General features: G+C 35.7%; 1 protein-coding gene across 4 annotated transcripts in view; it reads right to left on the reverse strand.

The window, feature by feature from the left end:
- ABL2 (ABL proto-oncogene 2, non-receptor tyrosine kinase) overlaps window positions 1-24,200 on the reverse strand; it is a 132,726-nt gene that overhangs the window by 68,266 nt on the left and 40,260 nt on the right. Inside the window, exon 2 of one of the 4 annotated variants that reach the window (XM_036916788.2) lies at window positions 5,357-5,391. The exons of the other annotated variants lie outside the window; for them this stretch is intronic. The gene's annotated coding sequence lies outside the window, so the exon portion shown is untranslated. The remainder of the gene's footprint in view (window positions 1-5,356; window positions 5,392-24,200) is intronic. 4 annotated transcript variants of the gene reach the window in all.

Raw genomic sequence — 24,200 nt, forward strand, 5'->3', positions numbered from 1 at the left:
AAGCAATAGAATCCTCCTTACAACATAAGCATTACAGGTAAGAAGAAAAAAAACATATTTCAAATTACAAAATTCTTTTGGTTTCAGGCTCGTGTTAATATATAATTTCTGTTCAAATCTATAAAAACATGCCCAGGATTCAATTCCTGTGATTTCACTGCTGAACTCTCTCTACCTTAAAATAAGACTACCACTGAAATTACAAAATTACTGAAAATTTTTAATGACATATATCTTTTAATAAAGCTCTCCACTGAAGTTACTTGTACTAGATGTGTACCAAACTGAATACACAGTACTACAAATAAGTACTATGTGAATACTACATATTCACATGACTATGTGTACTATGACTTATATAGTAAGGTTCACTATTAGCACTGGCTTAATTTACAATGCGGGGTAAAAATCAAAGGGCAGCAAAATACAAAAACTCTGCTTTACCACCACCACCACTAATGTCTTTCCAGGCCACTAGTCTAAGTATCAGGTGAGAGCTGTACAGCGTTAAGAAAAAGAAAAAGGAAGAATACTTTAGAGGTATCCAAAAGATAAAAATGCAGAATCCTTAAGGGCACAAGTTAGAAGAGTTTTTTTACTAGGATAGCTTGACCCAGGTCAAGAAAGGAATAGCTTTGGTGTTTACCCCAGAAGTATGAGTAATTTCAGTATTCCCTTTCAGTTTTCCCTCATTGCCACTGATCCTATCTTGATGGTAAACGGGCAAAATATTATGCTCACTAGTAACATGTATAGGTAGACTAAAAAAGAAAGCACATCAGACATCAGAACTCCACCTGAATGCTGAACCTGATTTTGAGGAAAAGGAATATGAAATAGGTAAGAATAAGTAAGAGGTAGAAAAAAACAATGTTATCCTAACCCCAAAGGAGCAAAACTTATATTCTGGTCTTTTGAGCATCACACCAATTGGGAGCAATTTAGAAAACAGAAGATGGGAGAAAATTAACATGTCACGGTTGTTGAGTGCTTCCTTAAGTAAACCAGACCACTTTACATATATTACCACTAACTTTCACCTTAATACCAATAAATATCATTATCCCATTTCTTGATGAACAGACCACTTGTTATAATGAAGAGAGAATTTTGGAGTAGGTCTGAAGTTCTGCCTCTGGAAATCATAAGCCTTGAAATCAAGGGCTATTAATAACTCTGAAAACAAGTGAAGCCACCCTATTAACAGTAGGGCTCAAAAGAACCATAACAGTATTGCAAAGTGTATGTGCCTTATTAAATATCCTATGCTAGGGATCATTTACCCTGAACTGTCAAAACCCAGAATATCTTAAGAGCCCCCACAATCACCTGATTGTTTTGACTTTCTGCAGTTATGCAGTGAAATTGACCTCTGACCTAGGACAGAAATAATTGAATAAAATAAAGCCTCTTCCATAATGAGGGCACAGAGGGTGGAGAATGAATTCAAGAAAAGATAAAGCCAGACAAAGATACCACAAGAAAACTATACAACAGTTATCTCTTATAAATATAGATGCAAAAGTCAATAAATCACCAGCAAACCAAATCCAGGAGCATATTAAAAGGACTACATACCATACCAAGTGGGATTTATCCCAGGAATTCAAGGTTGGTTCAACATACAAAAAAATCAATCAATATAATACACCGGGTTAAGAGAACAAAGGCAAAAAAAAAAAAAAGATCATCTCAATATAACTGCTATTCTCATTAGGTGGAAAAAAATTTTTAAGTATGCATTTCTGATTTAGATATATAATTTCTAGTTTTTTTAAAGAAATGTTTAAAAGTCATGCTTTGCCGACTCTTTCTAGTTGTGTTTAATAAGAATATATGATAATATTTCATTTATTGAATACCTAACACATGTGAAGTGTTAGGCACATGAAGTGTGATTTAATTATAACCACCCTGCAAGTCAACTGTTATATGAATATAAATAGGCAATGGAGCATGGTAGTTAAGAGCATAGACTCTGGAGCCAGATTCCCTGAGTGTGAATCCTAGTTCTACCACTCAGTAACTGTGTAACCTTCATCAAGTTAACATTTCTGTGCCTCAGTTTCATCATCCAGAAATGGGCAGAATAATAGTATTTACTCTTATAGAAGTGGCACAAAAAGAAAATATTATTGTATGTAAAGATCTTAAAGCAGTGATATGAAGTAAGGGCTGTACAAAACACTGGATATTTGGTTGATGAAGATGAAAAGGATGAATAGAAGGAATGTATACCAACCTCCACCCTCAGACCTTAACAATGAAGTTTCTGCTTTTTTCTAACTAGCAGATTACACTGGATGTTTGGAATGAAAGCTGATTTCAATTTAATGTGGGTAAAATGCATATTTGAAATACAGATAATTTTTTTTATTTGGAATCCTTAGAATCTGAGGTCCAAGATCAGTTAATTTTCCAATCATACAGTGGGTCTATGCTTACCCCTTCCTTCTCCACAAGTAAGGTATGCATGGTAGAAAGTCACAGGGCACAGGAAAATTATCATATCTTGCTGCTGAAGGAGTGGTAGGTAAGTAGTCCTAGACAAGATACTGGCTCAAATGTACTGACAGATTCTTTCATAAATTATTAGCAACAACTGTTTATGATGGGATTTCTGGTTCAGGTGCTTTCTTGTTTTTCTGACCATGAGTTTAAGAGATTAATAGGCTTAAGAAAAAGCTAGCAAATACGGTGGGAAGTTTGACTATCCCTTCAAAATTTGCCATTTCTGCTTGTTTCTTTAACTGATTATCATTACCTTGCAGCCTGGAATTCTGATTAAAAGCCATAGGCAACTACATTCTTTATATTTGGCTAACATAGACAAACACAGAACTACATTAATCTGTCAAATAACCTGGATTAAAGTAATATACTGTGTTTAAATACAAGCTTCTCTGAAGCTTCTTGTTTTGATACAAAATCACTTTTATACAAATACTCTATCATCTGCACCATTTTTATATATCAAACACTATTTAAGTAGAATACCAGGCTTTTGGGACATGTATCTAATAAGTACATATCAAATTATCTAATTCTTGTAATAATTCTGTCAGGTAAATAACTTACACAAGATCTTACAAATTTGCTCCAATTTCCTTTATATTCCCTATATGCTACTTCATGATAAAAATCATCTTTGAAAGATAATACTGAGACATAAATCTTTTAAAAATCTTTAAATTATCTTAATATAATAAATATTATGTACCTTATATGAAAATTTACAATTTTTAAATGTTATCATTTAATCCACAGTTTGTAACTGACCCTACTGACATTTGGGCCAGATAATTCTGTTTGGGGAGCTGTCCTGCATGCTGTGGATGTTTAGCAGCATCCTTAGCCTCTTCCCACTAAATGACAGTAACACCCTATCCCCAATTGTGACAACCAAAAATGTCTCAAAAGGTTGTCAAATGTCCCCAAGAGGGCAAATCACCCCCAGTTGAGTACCACTGATTTAATCTTTACAGCAACCCTATGATATATGCATAGGGCTTTGACAAAATTCATAACAGAGGAACTCAAATCCAAGTTTCCAGACATCGTATCCAACGTTCCTTCCTCTACAATTTATCTGCTACTCCTTTTATGTCCCCAACCCCTAATCCACAGTAAAGAAAAATATGTGATAGTGGGACCTTATGTACAAATACGTGCAAATGAAACAGAATCATAATACATATTTTTACTACATGTGATAAATTCTTATGTTCTCCTTCCCTTCCCTTTCTACAATCTCGGCTGCTGGAGGCTTCCCACTGAATTGATTTCACAACCCGCAACTGGAAAACTACTGCCAAAGGCAATCAAATGAGCCAACCTGCTTTATTAGTGTTCTAACGTGTTTATTTATAGTCTTTCAACATCAACAGATAAGTACAAAAAGCTGTTCTGTTTAATGCTAGTCAGACCCAGATATCTGAATCTTCTCTTCTCAGATTTTGCTGCTCAGCTAACAAAACCCAAAATTGAATGACTCCCGAGAGTGGGTTCTCCAACTTCACACACAAGAATCAACTGAAGGACCTGTTGGGAAACACAGATTATAGGCCTCATTCTGAGTTTGATTCAGATGACTTGGGGTGAGACCCAAAAGCATGCATTTCTAATATCACCCATTGGTTATACTGATGCTATTGGTCTCAGAATCAAACCTTCAAACCCCTGCCTAGAACTTCCTTAGAAATAAGGACAAAGAGTCATAAATGGAGAACATTTTTTAAAAGAGAAGGATATGATAAGCTATATAACCCATTTCAAGATAGGAGTTAATACATTTTTAAAATGCCTATTTCAAGACTTAAAAACTAAATGAAATCATGCATCTATGTATTGGATAAATAATGAATATTTATCATGTGGCACACTATTTGGGGTAAAATGCTGTCAAAATTTCCCAAACTGTGTTCTATAAAAGTCAATTAAGTAGATATCACAGGCCAAGTATTCCAGTTAAACAGGATTGGAAGATGCTGAATAAAAGAAGTTCTACAACAAACAAACATCTAATTTATTAGAGCCATTGGTATACTCATGTTCACAGTAGCCCTCCAAAAGGCAGCTACAGTGTGTAGCGTCTCCCAGATTCCTTTTCTCAGTCTCTTCTCAGAGAAAATCTCAAAAGATTAGTAGTCCAGGGCATCACTGAAATATGGATTGAGGGGGAGTAGAAAGGTTTAGATACAGCTATGTGCCAAGCACTTCATATACATCAGTTAAAATTACTTAATTTTAATAATAATCCTGTCAGGTAAATAATTTATCCAAGATCACAAGCTGACTTATATACAGTTACCCACATTTAAAACTGGCTGCTGGTGTCTCTGTAGTCCTATGACACTGTCTTTAAACAAAATAATAAGAAAAGTGATGAGAACAAGAAACGTTACTTAATGAGGATATACAAAGGACAAACAAAAATGGGTTGAGACACTAAGAAAACAACCCACCCACTAAAAAAACAAGCAAAGGACTTGAACAGACACTTTACCAAAGAGGTTATGGAATGGCAAATAGGCATATGAAAATATGTAGAGAATGTAGAAAGGGGAGGGAAGAGAACACAACAGAAGCCAGTCTCAAAAGATTACATACTGTATGGCTCCATATGACATGAAAAGATGTTGAACATCTGCAGCCATTAAGAAAGTGCACATTAAAACCACAATGAGATACTAATACATGCTTATTAGAATGGCTAATAGAAAAAACACTGGCAATATCAAGTGCTGACAAGGATGCTGACCAACTGAACTCTCATACATCTAGAGGGAGTGCAAAATGATACAGCCACTCTGGAAAACAGTTTGGCAGTTTCTTAACAAGTAAAACATATACTTACCAATGAGCCAGCAATCCCACTCACAAGTATTTACCCTGGAGAAATAAAAACTTATTTTCACAAAAAACCTGTACAGAAATGTTTATGACAGCTTTATTCATAAGTGCCCCAAACTAGAAACAACCTAAGTGCCCTTCAACAGATGAATGGATTAACTGTGGTGCATCTATACAGTGGAATTTGGGGGGAAATGCTGAGTCAATAAAAACAGGAATGATACTACTCAGCAACTGAAAAAAAAGGAGTGAACTACTGATACACACAGTTTGGATGGATCTCAAAGGCATTATGCTGTATTTCCAATAGAAGCCAGTCTCAAAAGATTACATACTGTACAGCTCCATATGACATTCCTGAAAAGACAAAACTGCAGGATAGAGAACCCATCAGTGATTGCCAGGGGTTAGAGGTTGGGGTAGAGTTAGGGGATGGGGTCGGGGGAGGTGAGGAGATGTGATCACCGAGGGATTACACAAAGTTTTTGGGGATGATGTAATTTTGCTGGTTGTGGGGTTACATGAATCTATAGGGATTAAAATTCATAAAACTGCACAACAAAAGTAAATTTTACAGTATAATTTAAAAAATTAAGAGAAAAAAAGGCAAAAAATGGATTAAAGCACACTTTCACACCAGGTATATGAAAATAATAAGAAGTCATGCCATAAATAACACTTCACAAAACACTAAATTTTAACAATACCTACACATGAGAATTTGCAGCTTAAGAATCTAAAATTTCCATACTTATTTTAGATATAAATACCCTTCTGTTCAGTTCAGCATTGTTAACATATGTTTAAAGGAAAGTAAGATCCTTCCTAAAAACATAAAATCTGTGGAATTGAGCATTCCAAAACCTTTGTCTCTTCACAAAAACACAGCATTGCATATGTCATTTAGGCAAAAGATAATGAAATATCTCAGGGATGAAAGGAATGTGCCAATCCTCTTTCTCTCATGGAATTCCCAAAGTTAATGTAGCTAGCACCTGGTACGATGACTTCAATGCAAGCTCAGAGCTGACATTTGTAGGGAGGGACTCATGAATAAAACTAGATCATTCCTAAGGATCTACAATACAATCCTCTGTAACCCAAGCACTCAGCTGTTTGACTATGACTATGGATGCATGTAACAACTGCTTACACACACACACACACACACACACACACACACACACACACACACACACACACTTTCCTGTTCATGAAATATGAATGAGTACTGTGCACACATAAACAAAATAACTCAATCTACAAAAAATTCTAAAATGCCTCTCGATAATAATTCATCAATTATTAATTATTCAAATATTTATTGAACATCCACTTTGTGCCAAGCACTATAACATGCACTAAGGGGTACATCAGTAAACTGGAAAGATAAAATCTGACCCTCATATAACACCCCCCAGTTTAAAGACACACAAGTCATTTTTTTTTCTTTGACATAGATAGTATTTTATTTTATTTCATTTATTTATTTATTTATTTGTCGATCTATTTATATATCTATCTATCTATTTATTTATTTTGTTATTACTGAATGTAAGTCATGAAACCATAAAACTCCTAGAAAAAAACATAGGCCAAAATCTCTTGGACATAAACATGAGCGACTTCTTCATGAACATTATCTCCCCGGGCAAGGGAAACAAAAGCAAAAATGAACAAGTGGGACTATATCAAGCTGAAAAGCTTCTGTACAGCAAAAGACACCATCAACAGAACAAAAAGGTACCCTACAGTATGGGAGAATATATTCATAAATGACAGATCCGATAAAGGCTTGACATCCAAAATATATAAAGAGCTCACGCACCTTAACAAACAAAAAGCAAACAATCCAATTAAAAAATGGGCAGAGGAGCTGAACAGACAGTTCTCCAAAGAAGAAATTCAGATGGCCAACAGACACATGAAAAGATGCTCCACATCGCTACTCAACAAGTCATTTTTATACCAAACATCTAACATCTAAAGTAGGTAAAGGCAATGAGGATGAAGGCATTCCAAGTAAAGGGCAATTAATCATGGCAAACTGCATAAGACATTCTGGAAAATGGAAAAAAAATTGATTACAGCCCTGTGGTTTGTTTTTGTGCAGAGGGGGTATGTGCATAAAATTATTAAGAAAATTAACACAGGAGAGGTAAACAAAGTTCAAATCTTGGAGAACTTTGAATACCATCCCAAGAAGTTCAGATTTATCTTGCTGGCAATTAATAGTTAGTTACTAAGAGCAGTAACAATTTCAGGAGTTTTTCTTTCAGACAAATAAGTATTTTGAATTTTCTGGATTATGGGGGAAGGCACAAATAGTTAAACGAGGAAACAGGTTAGAATACACAGTTTAGAATACACAGGTTAGAAATAACAGTTAAAAAGTTTCTTGAACCTCAATAAAACAACATTTAATTAATTATTTCCCAAGGAATTCAAAGAACATCCTGCATAATATTAGTAATTGGCATTTGTATTAAACTTTACTATTATTTACAGATCATTTTTAACATACACTGCGAACATTCACTGTTTTATAAAATCAAAGGTTGAAGACATATGTTAATTGAAAAACTGTCCTTATTTTAACATTCAAATTACATACAAATGAGAGAATGTGACCAATGTACTCATTGGCTGAAAACAGTTCAAATTAGTTCTCTGTGGCTCAACATCTTTCCAACCCTAACTCCACTACCTGATTTAGGCTACTTTCATTCTTCACCTGGATTTTTGCAACAGTCTCCTCACTCTGGTCTCTCAGCCTCTAGTCTTATCTAATATCAATCTAATACGCACAAATTGCAAAGATGATTTTTTTTTTCTAGAGCACAAGAAACTGTACCACATCACTACTGTTTAAAACATCCCAATGATTTCTCCACTGCATTCCAGTTAAAGTCTAATATCCTTCACACAGCATTAAAGGCTCTTTGGCAGTGATCTCAACCTTACTCTCCTGCTTCTCTTTTGGATGAACACCTGACCTCTTGCCCTATGCTTTGAACATACTCAAGGCTGCAGTTTTTCCCAAACCCTCTTTTATTTTGGCAAATACTGTCCCCTCAACTCCAAGTATTTTCTGCCCGTTGTTCCCACCCCCACTTTGCCTGGCTAACTCCCACTGTTTCAGATCTCAATTTAGGTATCTCATTGTAGTAAATATCCATGGAGACAAAAAGAAAAAGGAAAAAACAAACCCCACATCTCATTAAATGATGCACAGTATAGGTCAGATTATTGTTCCCAAGTCTTGAGGTCCTTCCTGGCATAGAATTACACATCTATCTCCTTGGCCAAAAGACTTTATAATCACCTACCCCTAGAACAGGCAAGGTATGTTTCCCTGCCCCATTGATACTGGGTGTGGTCATGTGACCATGCTGGTTTTGAATTGGGGCCTCAACAGGCTTCATGTGTGTGTGTTTTTCACCATCTCCATGAAAAGATTATGAGACATGCTGAGCACATGTGAGCCTGGAACCCAGTCAAGCTTTTAGCCAAGATCACCCAAATCTCAGCTCATCCAAACTCATGAGGAAAAAAAAAAGTTTTAAGCCACTGAAAATTTTAGTTTATTACATAGCATTTTTGCAGCAATAGCTGATATAATGCACTTACAATAAATTTTACTTTTGATTATCAAAAAATATATATTTATATTGTTTAATTATATGTTAATAAGTTTAAAAACCCTAAATCAATCATAAAAATTTTTAAACACAAAAAACTAAAAAAAAAACCTAATTTCAATTTATATACCTATTACTTAGGTATAGAGAATTAGGAAATGGTATTTGGGTAATCAATAAAAATACAGGATATTATTACAATAAATTTAGGATAAAATTCTATAAGGGAAGTGGAATAGAAATATAAATCTAAAAACAGAACAGGAATAATTTACAACTTTCAGCTATTAAATAAAAATCCTATTTATGTACTCTCTTAAATGGATAATAGTAATAAATCACCATGGTTTTTAGATTCCTGGATATATTCTTTTAAATGATGTACAGTTATACTTTAAAATGTCAATTTTTTATAACACACCAAACACTATATAATTTGTCATTAAACTTCTGATAAAAAAAGTTTTTAGATGTCACCCAAAACATGTACAAGAGAGTAGACAGCTATTTTCTTTCTTTTGGTGTACAGTTCTTCGAATTTTATTACATACATAGATTCATGTAATCACCACCTGTCTGCACAAGATACAAAACAGATACATCTCCCTTGCGCTATCCTTTTACAGTCACATTCTCTTCTCACCTAAATGTTTTAGAAGTTCTATTAGGAAGTATGTGAACAAAAATGTTTGAAGAACATTGCTATATAACACCAAGTAGCATGACTTACTAGTCCAGTTACTAAAGCTTAAAATTTTCAGCCAAATTCTAGTTCATTTAGTAATGTTCATAATGTCAAAAATATCCAATAAGCAATAGTAAAATCAACTCTGTGGGCCAATTAATAATTCAAGTAAATCAACAATGAAGGGTTAATACAGCTTTTGATTCACAATCCCCTGAAGTCAAGATTTAAGTCTCTCCACAATACTCACCGAGGATGATAAAGACTAATTTCATCTGGAAACTAGTCTTATCTTTAAATCGATTTGCTTGGTTATACTGCATAGTATGAAAAGAATTCTGAGTTAAAATTTTCTCCCATTTTCTGCTTGCGTTAATTTTCCACAAAGTAAAACTTCAATAAATATCACGTCTAAAGAGCAAAGCGAAATGAAAATCTAGAAGTATATTACAAACAAGAATAAACCCTTTTGCACACAAAAGGGTTTTAACCAGTCTTTCTCAAAACACCAAGCACACCACCATTGGGAGAAGCATCAAAAACTTTAAACGGTTATGAAAAACATAAGCAGGGAAAGTCAAATATAGGAAATAAACTAAAGTAGTTCTTGTTCAATTATTTAAGAATATAGTTTTAATTCTATCCAACTCTACAGAAAAACCTGGTTACAAAGGTAGATTCTTTGTCATTAAGATCAAACATTAAATAATTCCTTTCTTTCTCTAAAAAATACACAATACAAATCCCCAACATAGTTGTATTTGAGAATAACAAAAAAATTAAATGGAAGGTGGGAACTTAATCTGCATTAGCATTAATACCAACAAATAAATACTCAAAAAATTTTTGAACTACTCTGTTCAAGGGATTATAGTTGTGATATAAAATGATTAGTGACTGGCTATGTAACTACTGGCCATTGCATAGAACAATATTGATAATTTTACCAATTTCTTAACAACCAACGACATTTTGGACTACTTACAGCAGAGTTTTACTGTTAACTAGATATTATGGGAGATACAAAGATGAAAGCTAGAGACAGCGCTCAAGGAGCTTAATGTCTAAGAGATTTGATTAAAGTAAGTTTGTTTTACACTGTTATGAAATAAAGTACATGTACTTAATTATGTTACACCAAGTACAAAGAAATAGAAACAAAATTCTGAATAGAATTCTGTGAAACATCAAAGAATGAGTTTTCATGGTCATGTTTTCATGTACCCAGCAATGCCTTGCATAACATTCTCATTTCTAAAAAATAATAAAATCAAACTTACCTACCATTAGTCACAGATGTTTCTTATTGTTGCTATATTTCTTCGAAAAAAAGATTACAAAAATCCCAACAGAGACCATGAACACTTTTCTCCTCACTAAAACAAATCACGGAGTTCTAACTTGAAATAATCCCTGGCAAAGTAAAAAGCAAATTAAATCTCCTTAAAAGTAATAACTAATAGATTATCAACATTATCAAATAGCAAAGACTATAATTAAAAGTTAGTATATGCTACACTTGAAGAATAGTAACTCCTTAATCAGGTCTTGTCCTGGAGAAAACAGTGAAGAAGGCCTTGATGGACAGGCACTTTCCTTTCCGTACCTGTCTTGTGGAATGTGTCCCTTTATTTCCCAAGGACTTTAACTTTAACCCCTCATGATACTATTACTCTCAGTTTGCACATGTACATGAATGTACATGCAGACTGTCCCAAGTCAATCTTTCTATAAAGGGCTGAAATGATTTTCTTTTTGATTAGAGGATGCTAATAGGGTGAAGAGAACAGATTCAATTTGTTACACCAAAGCTAAAGGTCTTTATTCCTCCAGGAAAGGTCTGTAGAACAAGTGTGCTCTAGTGCTTTAGAATTCAACTCCTACAAAGATCTTAATGCACAAGTAACAGCACTGAATCCCACACTTCCCCCATAGTAATATTTACATCTTAATAGTTACACAGTTAAAAATAAATTCCCCCACTCCTGTGATTGTATATTAATGATACCAAATAAAAATAAATAAATAGATAAATTCCCCCAAAATAAGAATTTTAGGCATTAACAAGTAGGCAGAGAGACACTGTTGGTGTCCCTCAAATCGTGCCATAATGCCTGTACTAACCCTAGAAAATACATACGGGCTCACTCTGTTTAACTCTGGCCAAAAAGCAAGCAAATCTTTTCTGAAGATACTAAATTAACAGGGTCAGACAAATATCCACCCAGAGTATTATGGAGAATTTTACATTGCAAAATAAGAATATAATAAGGCCCATCTGGACATTTAGAAAGCATTGAAAAATCTTAGGTTATATAGAAAAGTTTTAATTTAAAAAATTTTCCATATGCATTCTCCCAAAACCATCAAGAAATATTTTGAAAGCATGTGCTAAGAAACAGCTAATACAATTAGAGTAACACAGCAACATATTTTAAGGCTACGAAGGACTTTAATGGCTTTTAGAAATACTAACCCTTTGTGCAAAACAACATCGAGTTAAACAAATCAACAGATTTGAGATACACATCAAATCCATTAGATATATTACTAATTACATCAATTACTAAATATATCATTTGGTAAATCATTCTTATCTGGATACTAATTCAAACTGAAAAAGAATAACACTTAATCAGTAACTGGATATGTGACTATATAAAGGCAAAACAAATGTTTTTTAAAAAGTATAAATTACAATAACACCCTCTCAAAAAGACCCTGAGGCATGATATTATTACTTGCAAGAAAAAAAAAAGTTTCATATACATTGGTAAACTAGCATTTTTATTATGGTTTCCCCTTATTGTGTGCATAACAAACTTTATGTAAAGAAGAAAAAATTCCTTTTTTAATATACTGACCTACACATATGCCTTAAAGGCAGCAGCTGCAGAGCCGCCCTTCCCTCCTAACAGATTCTTTTCCTTTGTCTCCCTCTGACTTTCCCTCCTCCTCTCCCCTGAGTGCGCTAGGTACCTATTATTCCCCCAATTCCTACTGCCTCATCTTGGATCAAGGAATGAGCAATTTACCCCAGCCCCTACAGCTGCAGACACATAATAACCCAATGCCTTCCCAGTACTATAGTTCTTCTTTGATATTCCTCACTGAAATCCCCTACACTTGTATGTATACCTGAAAATTTGTTTACTTTAAAATACACACACACACACATGAATATTCACTCATTCAGTCCAGAGTATAGATTTAAAATCTTCCACAACTTTTTAATACCCCTCAACTTTTCTAATGGTTCTAAGCAAAAAGGAAATGGTGGAGAAATATAAAAGAGATTATCCCCATGACCTCCTCTTAGTCTTTAGCTTTTGTTACTCCCTATGAAATTTTTTAGAGCACTTTTTATTTCAAGAACAGGAAAAAAGATGAGATTGGTTTTTTTATTTCTTTGTTTTTGTTTTAGGCAGATAGGCAAGGTAGAAAACGTCCATGGCCACAGAAGTAACAGGAAGTCAGGGTTGCCAAAGCAAGAGAGAGAGAGAATAACAAGGGACAGGATGTTAGACCAGGCCAACAGATGTTCAGCTAGCTCCTTTACCCTATTCCCTGGACCCCTTGAATTTGCCATCTGTTCCCTGTCCAATCTGAGAAAAGAAAAGCCACCAAAGTCACTGGGACCTATAGAGAACAGATTTCCATTGCCAAGAAGGTTTCATAATAGTAAAAGCCTAGTAAATATTTGGTGGCTTATTTAGAATATTAGAACAGACAAGTTTGAAGCTACAGCTAAAGAAAATAAATGAGCTACTTGAGAAGTGAGATGGGAAGGGGGAACTACTCTCTTTGAATGGATGTCCTTAAGGAATAAATATCTAGCTCTTAATTTTAGTCTCATAGCAGACAGATACCCTACGAAGTTTTACTACTGTCTGGTATGCAACTGTCTTCAAGTCTGATAAATGGGAATGTGAGCTCATGCCCTGGGCAGTAAAACACAAAGGCTGATGAAAGGGAATGATGAAACAAATTAGTAAGGAGACTACAGGGTAGATAAATTTTTACCATAGTCTTTACAATCCAAAGAGGTTGTAAGAAACTGATAAAAATTACTCATCACTCCTTTTTAACTATATACATAAAGAGTTATTAAAATTCCAAGAGAATCATACTTTGGAAATGAAGGCAAATATCTGGGGAACTCAAGTGCTATTCAAGAAAGCAAAAGTAAAAAGGCTGTTACTAACATCAACTAGGTTTAGTTTTCGGTGTTCCTACATTTTTTTTATCCTAATGAAAATAAAAGCAATTGAGTATTTTTTAGAAGTAAAACTGATGAGCTAAACTTAGGAGTATATCAATAGGAAAAATAAGTTTTAATTGTATACCCTAGCTTATGGGAATACATGGGACTAGTGAGGAGCAGGTTTCTGTTACTGACAAGGAAAACAAGATTTAAAACACTGTAAGAGATAAAACAACAAACACCATAAGAGGACTGGGCACTGACTGCAAGCTGGGCTGCTACACTAAGCATCTTGGTTATTCCAAAGATGCCTTGAGATCCAACCCAGCCCTCTGGCTTCTGCCAAAGAAGTACAGAAACAGCCAACTCAAGTTCCAAGAATAGCCATGACATACCATTCCCTTCCAATTACAGTCATCCTCAGGGAGACTGTTGGGCTCTGGATTATCTTGCCCTGGAACTAAAGGCAATCAATTGCTACCACTGTTTCCTTCCTTATTCACTGAAATCCAAATAACAGGAGAAGGAACCGTGGATTTAGTAACAATTCATTCATTTCATTTAATAGCAATTACTGAGTGTATACACTGGGAGTGGCGAGAATAGGCTAAAACTACCTCTTTCACAAATCTTATTTTCAGGGGCTATATAGAAAACAGAAGCGCTAAAATCAATGTGTAAAATTATACTGTAAGTATAAATGGTGGCCCTTTTCCTGCAAAGCTGGGGTTGACTGTATATTAACAGGCTACATAACCAGTTTAAAAATGGCTTTTGGTCAGAGAAAAAGGATGACTCATAGTGTTCTCCCTGTTCAGTCATCAGTTGCCAAGGGAAAAATTCCTACTAAAACTTATTTTCCTTAACCCATGATGGTCTAATGGGGTGTCATGACCTTCTAAAAGTATGCCCATAACACAAAACCCAGGACTTTGGATTCCCTACTCATTGTATGTGTAATACTTTCTGGTTATGTAATTGAGGTGCTATGTAAATATGCATGTATGTTTGTGTAAATTTGTGTGTGTGTATACGTATATGTGTCATCAGGGATATTACACAGAATGAAAAACAAATTTTGGCAATAAATGGTTCAAGTTCCAACATGTCAAAATTCTACTGAAAATTAATAGCTGTATTAAAGCTTGTATTATGTTAAAATTCTTGCTCATATATCAACTAAGTATTCTTCTATTTCAAAATTTCCATTTTTCATTATAAGAACTACTCTTCTTGAACAAAAGAGGAGCAGACTCACAGACTCCAAGAAGGAACTAGTGGTTACCAAAGGGAAGGGGCTGGGAAGAGAGGGAGAAGGGGATTAAAGGGGCACTATAATTTGCAGTAACAATACAGGTAGGTAACAGGGAAGGCAGGGCATCACGGAGAAGACAAGTAATGACTCTATAGCATCTTACTACGCTGATGGACAGTGACTGCAGTGGGATGTGGGCGGGGGGGACTTGATAATATGGGTGAATGTTGAAACCACAATGCTGTTCATGTGAAACCTTCATAAGATTGTATATCAATGATGCCTTAATTAATTAATTTTAAAAAAAGAACTACTCTTCTTTCAGGTCTTAAGCTTACAGTTATCCTTGATTTCTTTCTCCCCTTTATTTCGAGCTCCCATTAAACATCTAGAGATAATTATCTTTATGCAAATGGCACCACACTCTTAAAAGTAACTTGTTTTCTTGTGTTAAGTATTTTATTATGCTATTCTATCTGACATATATTTATATATAAATCATTAACTATAAATACATAAGTATAATATAATCACTAATAAGAACAGTGTGTAGCAAAACCTTTTCTGATATAAACTGTGCAAAAAGTAAACTTTTGTCTATTATGATTTTTACAGCCATAGAGTACAGATTAACAAAAGTTCATAATATTTCAATGTACCTGAGTCTTCAATGAACTAATTTTGTAAAGTGATTCATATCTAACAAATAACAATTAGAAAGTATTTGAAGACTTGAATACACTCGTATCAGCAGGCATACAGAAGTTCTACCTCCCACTGTATATATAGTAAAAGTGCTCTTTTAGAAAAGGGGAGAAGACAAAAGAACCACAAATGTAAACATGGAAAATCACTCTAATGTCAGTCACAGAATTTTAGAGAACCTTTATATATTCTCTAATTCAAGCTCCATTTTAAAGGATGAGGTACCTGAAATACAAAAAGAGATTCAGAGTCCCATCCAAGGCAGTACATTATTAGTTAAAGACATATAGGTAGAATTACCTCCAGTACACTGCAGGTAAGGATGTAAAATGGTGTGTCCCCTGTGGAAAACAATTTGGTGGTTCCTTAAAACACTAAACATAAAATTATCAGAAGGCCAGCAATTCACTCTCAGACCTATCCACAGAAGAACTGAAAACAAGGATTCAGACACTTACATGCCAATGTTCACTGCAGCATTATTCCCAACAGCCAAAGAGCCGAAGTGTCCATCAAGAAATGAATGGAAAAACAAAGTGTGGTACATACAACACAATATCATTCAGCCACAAAAAAGAATGAAGTTCTGATACATGCCACAACATGGTGACCCCTGAAAACATTATTTCATTATGTTAAGTGAAATAAACTAGATACAAAAAGACAAATATTGTATGATTACACTTATATCAAATATGTAGAACAGGCAAATTCATAGACACAGAACGTAGATTAGAGAGATTACTAGGTACTGTGAGGACTACTGCTACTAGTGACATTTTCTGTTAGAAAGGTTTGGAAATAGTGTAGTAGTGATGGTTGCATTGTGACTGTAATTAATGCCACTGAACTGTACACCTAAAAAGGATAAAATGGTAAACTTTATATTATATATATTTTATAACAATACAAAAAAATTTTAAACAGTAAAATTATATAAGCTGATATACAGGCTTATATAAGCTGATCTACTGTAGGTTAAGTAGCTCTGGTATGGAAGAGTTGGCCTACACTAAGGAAAAAAGTGATCAGAGATGTCTTCAATCCCATGCCCTAATTTTAAAAAATAATTTAAACAATCAAAATAAATTTGGGTTTTCACACAATTGCTGTACTTAGATTCGTGTCAAAAAAAAAAGATCCAAGACATTTTTGGTATACTTAATAGTTTCCTTGACTATTGTTTCACTTAAATGGTTTCACAACTAAAATTAGGAACTGAAAATCTCAAAGCTTACAGTAAAATGATTAAGATTCTGGACTCTAAAAAGGAAGAACATCTAAAATAAAGCCTTCTTTTAGGAACAAATAATGTATCACCCACTGACTAAGTCATTAAGTCAGAGGAATAACCAGATGACACAACTTTTGACATCAAGACAATGAAAGAAAAGCTACATTGATAAAAGAGAGTAGAAGTTAGGAAATAACAAATGCCTTCAACAATAGTTACATCTTAAGTAGGAACAATTTAATAAGTCACCATTTTAAAATACGAAAACTTGTATTTACTGATCTAGAAAGATAAAGCTTATATAATCTTGTCCAACTTGAAGTGCTCATATAATTCTTCCACATGAGGATGAAGATGGCAATTTTAATCTTCCTACCCAACATCCCAATCCCACAATAGAAAATCACATTATACTATTTATGACATGGCATATACTCAATGAAATACTGATTATTTCACAAGTGTCTAAGCAATTTTTACCTTGGGAAGGCAAAGAAACTAAATTAAAAAGCCAGGAATATTCAATATATAACAGTATATAATGTAAACATTAGGAAACAAGAGCAACAGCTACTCTAAAGGCTTTTTGTAGTAGAAAGTGCCTATGAAAGGTAGGCCACGATCTAGGGAGTACTAAAGTAAATAAGACATGGTCCTTAGACCTCAAGAACCTCACATACTAACAGAAGATACAAAAAAAGTAAGTCAGTTATTACATACAGAGATGTGTCCTGAATGTTTTGGTCATAGAGCAAAAGTACCTACAAATATATACAAAAGCAGAAAAGGCCTCTTGACAGTGGATTCTTGGACTGAGTCCTTAAGGAATGTCAAGAGTTAGCCATGTTCACCTGTAAAGAAGTACAACTGACATATATATATATATATATGTATATATATATTTTTTTCATTCTTTCTAGAAGTATTTCTGAACAAGCTACAATGTGCCAGGAACAGACAATATTTACAGAACTCCAAGTATTTTAGTATGGCTGGAACCTTGAGAGCATATATGATGAAACCAGGCAGGAACCAGATTATGAAAGCCTTGGATGCTCTGCTAGAGTGCAGACCTCATCCTGAAGATGGTAAGAAACCAATGAAAGCTGTTAAGGAAGTAACAAGATCAGAACTGTATACTCTAAATCAGGCTTTCCCATACAGTCACCCTGAGGAGCTAGCATGAAGACTCCAGAGGGAAAGAAGGAGCTGATGTGCCTCAGGTTTCACAGACATTGTATGAGGAAACATAAGCTGCTAAGATCTACCACTTCTCTACCTTCCCATTCTGTCAGCAGACTCCACTCTAGCGGGGTAAAAATTTTCAATACAGTAGCAGGTAGAAGGACACAGAGGAGTGGTAACAGAGAGGAAAGCGGAAGTTTCTCTGGCCCAAGTGCATAAGGGTCATCCACAGGGAACTAAACTACTCACATTCTAAGCAGAATATTATATGAACAAAACTAGAGTATATTAAAAGTATCTGATTAGATGGTAAATTTTTATGTTGTATATATTTTACCACAATTAAAAACAATTTTTTAAAAAAGAAAAAAATCTGCAATTTAGGCATACTATTTTTCTATACTGGCAAACATTAAAAATGGTAACTATTAGTTCATATTACACTTAATTATAATTACATTATTCTTCCTTCACATTTAAAGAATTGTTTGAAGCCTACCCCCGTCCCACTACAAAGCTAAATTATATTAGACCACAAAGAGAAAGCAAGACAATTTCTATCTTATTGGGAGAGGAGCATCATATCCCAAATGGACATCACCCAACAGCCAATTATCCTTTCCTAGAGATCTGCAGCAGTGCAAATTGCCACCGTAAAGAATGTACATGGATTTGGGAAGACACATTCTAATAGCACAGCTGTCTGTTCAGGCATGCGGCTGAAAAGAACAGTACATTCTTACTTGTTCTTTCCCCCACCCACCTTAAGGCCTTCTACAAAATGGAGTTTAGACAGAACTGTCACATGTAAGCCTCTAGTGTGTGTGTGTGTGTGTGTGTGTGTGTGTGTGTGTGTGTGTGGTGTGTTTTCAGAGAGATCAGTTAAGTAACACCACATGAACGCCTCATGTGACACAAGACACTCCGCATATACAACACACCATGCACCCTACCAGAGGCATAACACGTATCACATGGAACACTCGTGACATCACACACCCGGCACGCCGCAGCACTCCGCTCGCTGCACAGCACACGAGATAATAAGAGTAGCAATGACTCCCTCTAACACTTTACTTAAAATAACTCCCTTCATTACCTCAAAATTAGTCTATGAAGACTCCCAAAGAAGAAAATACTTTCGTCCATTATTTCTCAAAAGTCTTAAATTCAGATTGTCACTTAGGTTCCAAAACATGATAACAAGTCACTAACTTTCAGGTAAGTGACACAGGATGGCAGAGGAGAGTACTGAGAATCAGAGTAATAGAGCCTGAGCCCTAGGTAGCTAACAGTAGTTTTGTGACCTTGGGGAAAGTGTCCAACCTCTCTGAGCTTCAGTTTTTTCATCTGTAAAAAGGGAACAATGATCCTTGCACTATCTACATCACAGGGTTGCTGTGAAGATCAAAAAACTAAATGTAATCCTATTTCAGCCACATACTACAATGTACCCTTCTCAACAATCTCAATTTCATGCCACCCATTTTGAGTAAGTCTATCTTCCTAGCTCATTCCATCTAGTATATGAACTCCCACCAACATTTGATCTCACCAGGACCTCAAATCTACTGACCTGATTATCTTTTCACTCTCCCTATCCCCTAACAGTCCTCTTTTGTCCTTACCCATTTTAAGTTCCATGATCCATCATCATAATCACTTTCACTTGGACATATTTTGCAAAATCACAAGCCTGATTAAATTCAACTCCTTATTCTCCTAACCCTAAAATCAATATGGCTGGAGAAAAAAAGCACACAACCCAACTGCCCTCACTTTCAAGTAACAACCTTTAACCTCAAGTGAATCCTTAATTCTGCCTGGTGATCCCACTATTATTTTCCATTCATTCTCCCACTTCTCTGACAGTTACATGCTCTCTCCTCTCTTCTCATTTTCCTAATTTTTTTTCATGCCCTTTCTCAGTAGATGAGAAAATTAAAAGCAATTATAAAAAAATTTCAAGGAATTACCACCACATCCATCCACAGCATCAGCATCTATTTGCACCTATAAGCTCTCCCTTCCTTCCTGTGATAATAAACAAATAACTGTTCTCCTTTCTCTAGCAAATCCCTTCATTTGTGCACTAGCTCCAATCCCTACCACCAACTCAGTATCAGCTCTAGCTATTCTCCTCCTTTCTTCTGTATCATTAATTTCTCTCTCCCTCTCTCTTTCCATTTACATAAGCACAGGAAATACATATGAAAATGCTGTAGCTTCTATTGTAAAAGCTGTACTAGCAGAAACATTGCCAGGTGGAACTGAAAAGAACAGAGACAGTACAAAATGAAAGCAGGCCTTTTGATCCCCACATTTCTATGAGCAGGAAACCCGCTGAGAAAATGACTCAGCTGCAAACACAGGCTACATTTTCTGGAAAAGAAAGACTCAAGAGGACTAAACAAAGAGGTTAAGAAGGATTAAATAACTTTCATAAGGTCATACAACCAAAAAAGTAGCAGAACTGGGATTTGAACTCAGAGAGTCTACATTATTCACCATCTACTAGGTGCCTTGCACTTTACACATATTATCTCATCAAATCTTTACACTCCTACTAGTTAAGCACTAGCATTATCCCCATTTTACAAATGGCAGAACTGAAGCTTAACTAGATTCGGTGACTTAAAAGACATCTACAAAAAAATATTATTTTTAAAACTTCATATTCAGAATTAAGGAGATAAAAGTTACAAACCAAAAAGATAAACAGGATATATATTACATTTAATAGTCATTTTCCTAAGTATGTTATTACTAAAAAACTACTGCATCAAAACATTAAGTAAGGGATATGAAAGATGCCTCAAAAATAAGAAAATAATGGAATGTCTAAATTCTTAAACCATTAAAACTACTGTTTTCACATTTGCAATAACATGGATGGAGCTAGAGGGTATTATGCTCAGTGAAATAAGCCAGGCGGAGAAAGATAAGTACCAAATGATTTCACTCATCTGTGGAGCATAAGAACAAAGCAAAAACTGAAGGAACAAAAGAGCAGCAGACTCACAGAAGCCAAGAACGGACTAACAGTTACCAAAGGGAAAGGGACTGGGGAGGGTGGGCAGGAAGGGAGGGAAAAGGGGACTAAGGGATATTATAACTAGCACATATACTATAGGGGGTGGGGGGCATGGGGAAGGCAGTATAGCACAGAGAAGACAAGTAGTGACTCTATAGCATCTTACTATGCTGATGGCTGTAATGGGGTATGTGGTGGGACTTGATAATAGGCGGGAATGTAGTAACAATGTTGCTCATGTGAAACCTGAGCATAAGACTGTCTATCAATGATACCTTAATAAAAAAATAAAAAAATAAAAAAACTACTGGTTTGAGTCTAAGATTATGAACTGAGGCTAAATATAACTACTCTTTCATTAAATTTATTTACTATATAACACTCCTGTTTCAGTTTCAGAATTTTTTAATTATTTGTTGTTATTATTTGTGATTATTACTGGAAACATTTACAGGGCAGTATTTTATGGTCTCTATTAATAATTGCAACTGATTTCTGTAGTGTGCTAGCCAGTTAAAAATCTCTCTTTCATGTAAATGAGGCAGGCACATTCTCCTGCAGTAAGTTTTCAAAAGTCAAACTGGATATGACTAGTCAAGGAATATAACTTGCATTATATGGAATGCTACTGGTTAAAATTCATGATCAAAGAGCTGTGTATCCAATACTTTAGACACACATTCTGGTTGCTTAAGGAGTGTTCTTTCCTTTGTCATTGATAATTGTGATTCTTCTGACAATTACATAGTTTATAACCAACTGTCAGTATACGTGGTTATGTTTATCTGTGATTAGTATCAAACACTGGCCAAGAAAGCAGTTTCCTTATACAACTCTTTCACAAAGAACACACTTGGATTATAAGCAGCTTTCATTTTTTTCCCTACATTTTGGCTGGAATCATTATATATACTAAATTACATACCAAAAGGCTGCTTTAGGATTCAATATTCATTGGTATTTTGGTAATCACAGCCTGATTACCTCCAAGTTTTGGAAACCATAAATATTCTGTTAGGAATTAATAAAGTTTGTTTCTACAAATCTATAAAAATCTGGTTTGCTAAATAATAATTCAACAAGATTTCAGGGAAAAGTTATTTAAAATGTTTAATTGTAAAGATACTTTCTCCACTAGATTTACTTAAAACTATTACACAAAGGAGGGAGGCGGAGCCAACATGGCGGCGTGAGTAGGACAGTGGGAATCTCCTCCCAAAAACATATATACTTTTGAAAATACATCAAACACAACTAGCCCTAAAAGAGAGACCAGAAGACGCAGGACAGTGGCCAGACTGCAGCTACACCAGCGAGAACCCAGCGACTGGTGAAAGGGGTAAGATACAAGCCCCGGCCTGTGGGACCCGAGCGCCCCTCCCCCCAGCTCCCGGCGGGAGAACAATAGGCAGAGCGGGAGGGAGACGGAGCCCAGGACTGCCGAACACCCAGCCCCAGCCATCCGGGCCAGAGCGCAGACACAGTACATGCCCAGGGGGCCCTGGATACTGGGGGAACAGGGAGTAAGACCTCTGAGCGGGTGCTGAAGCTGATGCCCCTGTGACAAAGAAAAGCAGGGGCTTTTTGAAAGTCTTAAAGGGACAGGGACTTAACAGCTTGACGGAAACAACCCAGGTCACAGTACAGCAGCTGGAAATTACAGGGAAAACCGGGTGCACTAACCCCCTGGGCAACAGCTCTGAGACCCCTCACGGAGGCAAACAGTCAAGCAGCACCCCGATCCATCACCCCACCAGGCGCTGCGAAAGCAGAGAAGCAGCCTGAGACAAATTCCGCCCACAGAAAGGGAAATTTCTCCCTCCCGGCCAGGCAAGACACAAAGACCCAGTCTACACACAATTACCCAACACAAGCCACTAGGGGTCGCAGTTGCCCCAGTTAAGAAAGGCCAGTAGTAAGTGAAAATTTTGGCCCTCCCAGCTGACAGTCAATAGCACCTGTCAACATGAAAAGGCAAAAAAATATGATCCAGACAAGACTAACCCAGACAGCTTCAGCATCTGCTACATCCTCCCCTGAGAAGGAATCTGGGGAGATAGATTTAGCCAGTCTACCTGAAAAAGAATTCAAAACAAAAGTCATAACCATGCTGATGGACTTGCAGAGAAATATGCAAGAACTAAGGAAGGAGAATTCAGAAATAAAACAAGCTCTGGAAGGACTTCAAAACAGAATGGACGAGATGCAAGAGACCATTAATGGACTAGAAAACAGAGAACAGGAACGCAGAGAAGCTGATGCAGAGAGAGATAAAAGGATCTCCAGGAATGAAAGAATTTTAAGAGAGCTGAGTGATCAATATAAAAGAAATAATATAAGAATCATAGGCATTCCAGAAGAAGTAGAGAGAGAAAAGGGGATAGAAAATGTCTTTGAAGAAATAATTGCTGAAAATTTCCCCAAACTAGGGGAAGAAATGGCCTCTCAGACCACAGAGGTACACAGAACTCCCATGACAAGGGATCCAAGGAGGGCAACACCAAGACACATAATAATTAAAATGGCAAAGATCAAAGACAAGGACAAAGTATTACAAGCAGCCAGAGAGAAAAAAAAGGTTACCTACAAAGGAAAACCCATCAGGCTATCATCAGACTTCTCAACAGAAACCCTACAGGCCAGAAGAGAATGGCATGATATACTTAATGCAATGAAACAGAAGGGCCTCGAACCAAGACTACTGTATCCAGCACGAATATCATTTAAATACGAAGGAGGGATTAAACAATTCCCAGACAAGCAAAAGTTGAGGGAATTTGCCTCCCACAAACCACCTCTACAGGGCATCCTACAGGGACTGCTCTAGATGGGAGCACTCCTAAAAAGAGCACACAACAAAACACCCAACATATGAAGAAGGGAGGAGGAGGAATAAGAAGGGAGA

This window comes from Manis pentadactyla, chromosome 9 (genome assembly GCF_030020395.1).
Source record: "Manis pentadactyla isolate mManPen7 chromosome 9, mManPen7.hap1, whole genome shotgun sequence".
NCBI lineage: Eukaryota > Metazoa > Chordata > Mammalia > Pholidota > Manidae > Manis > Manis pentadactyla.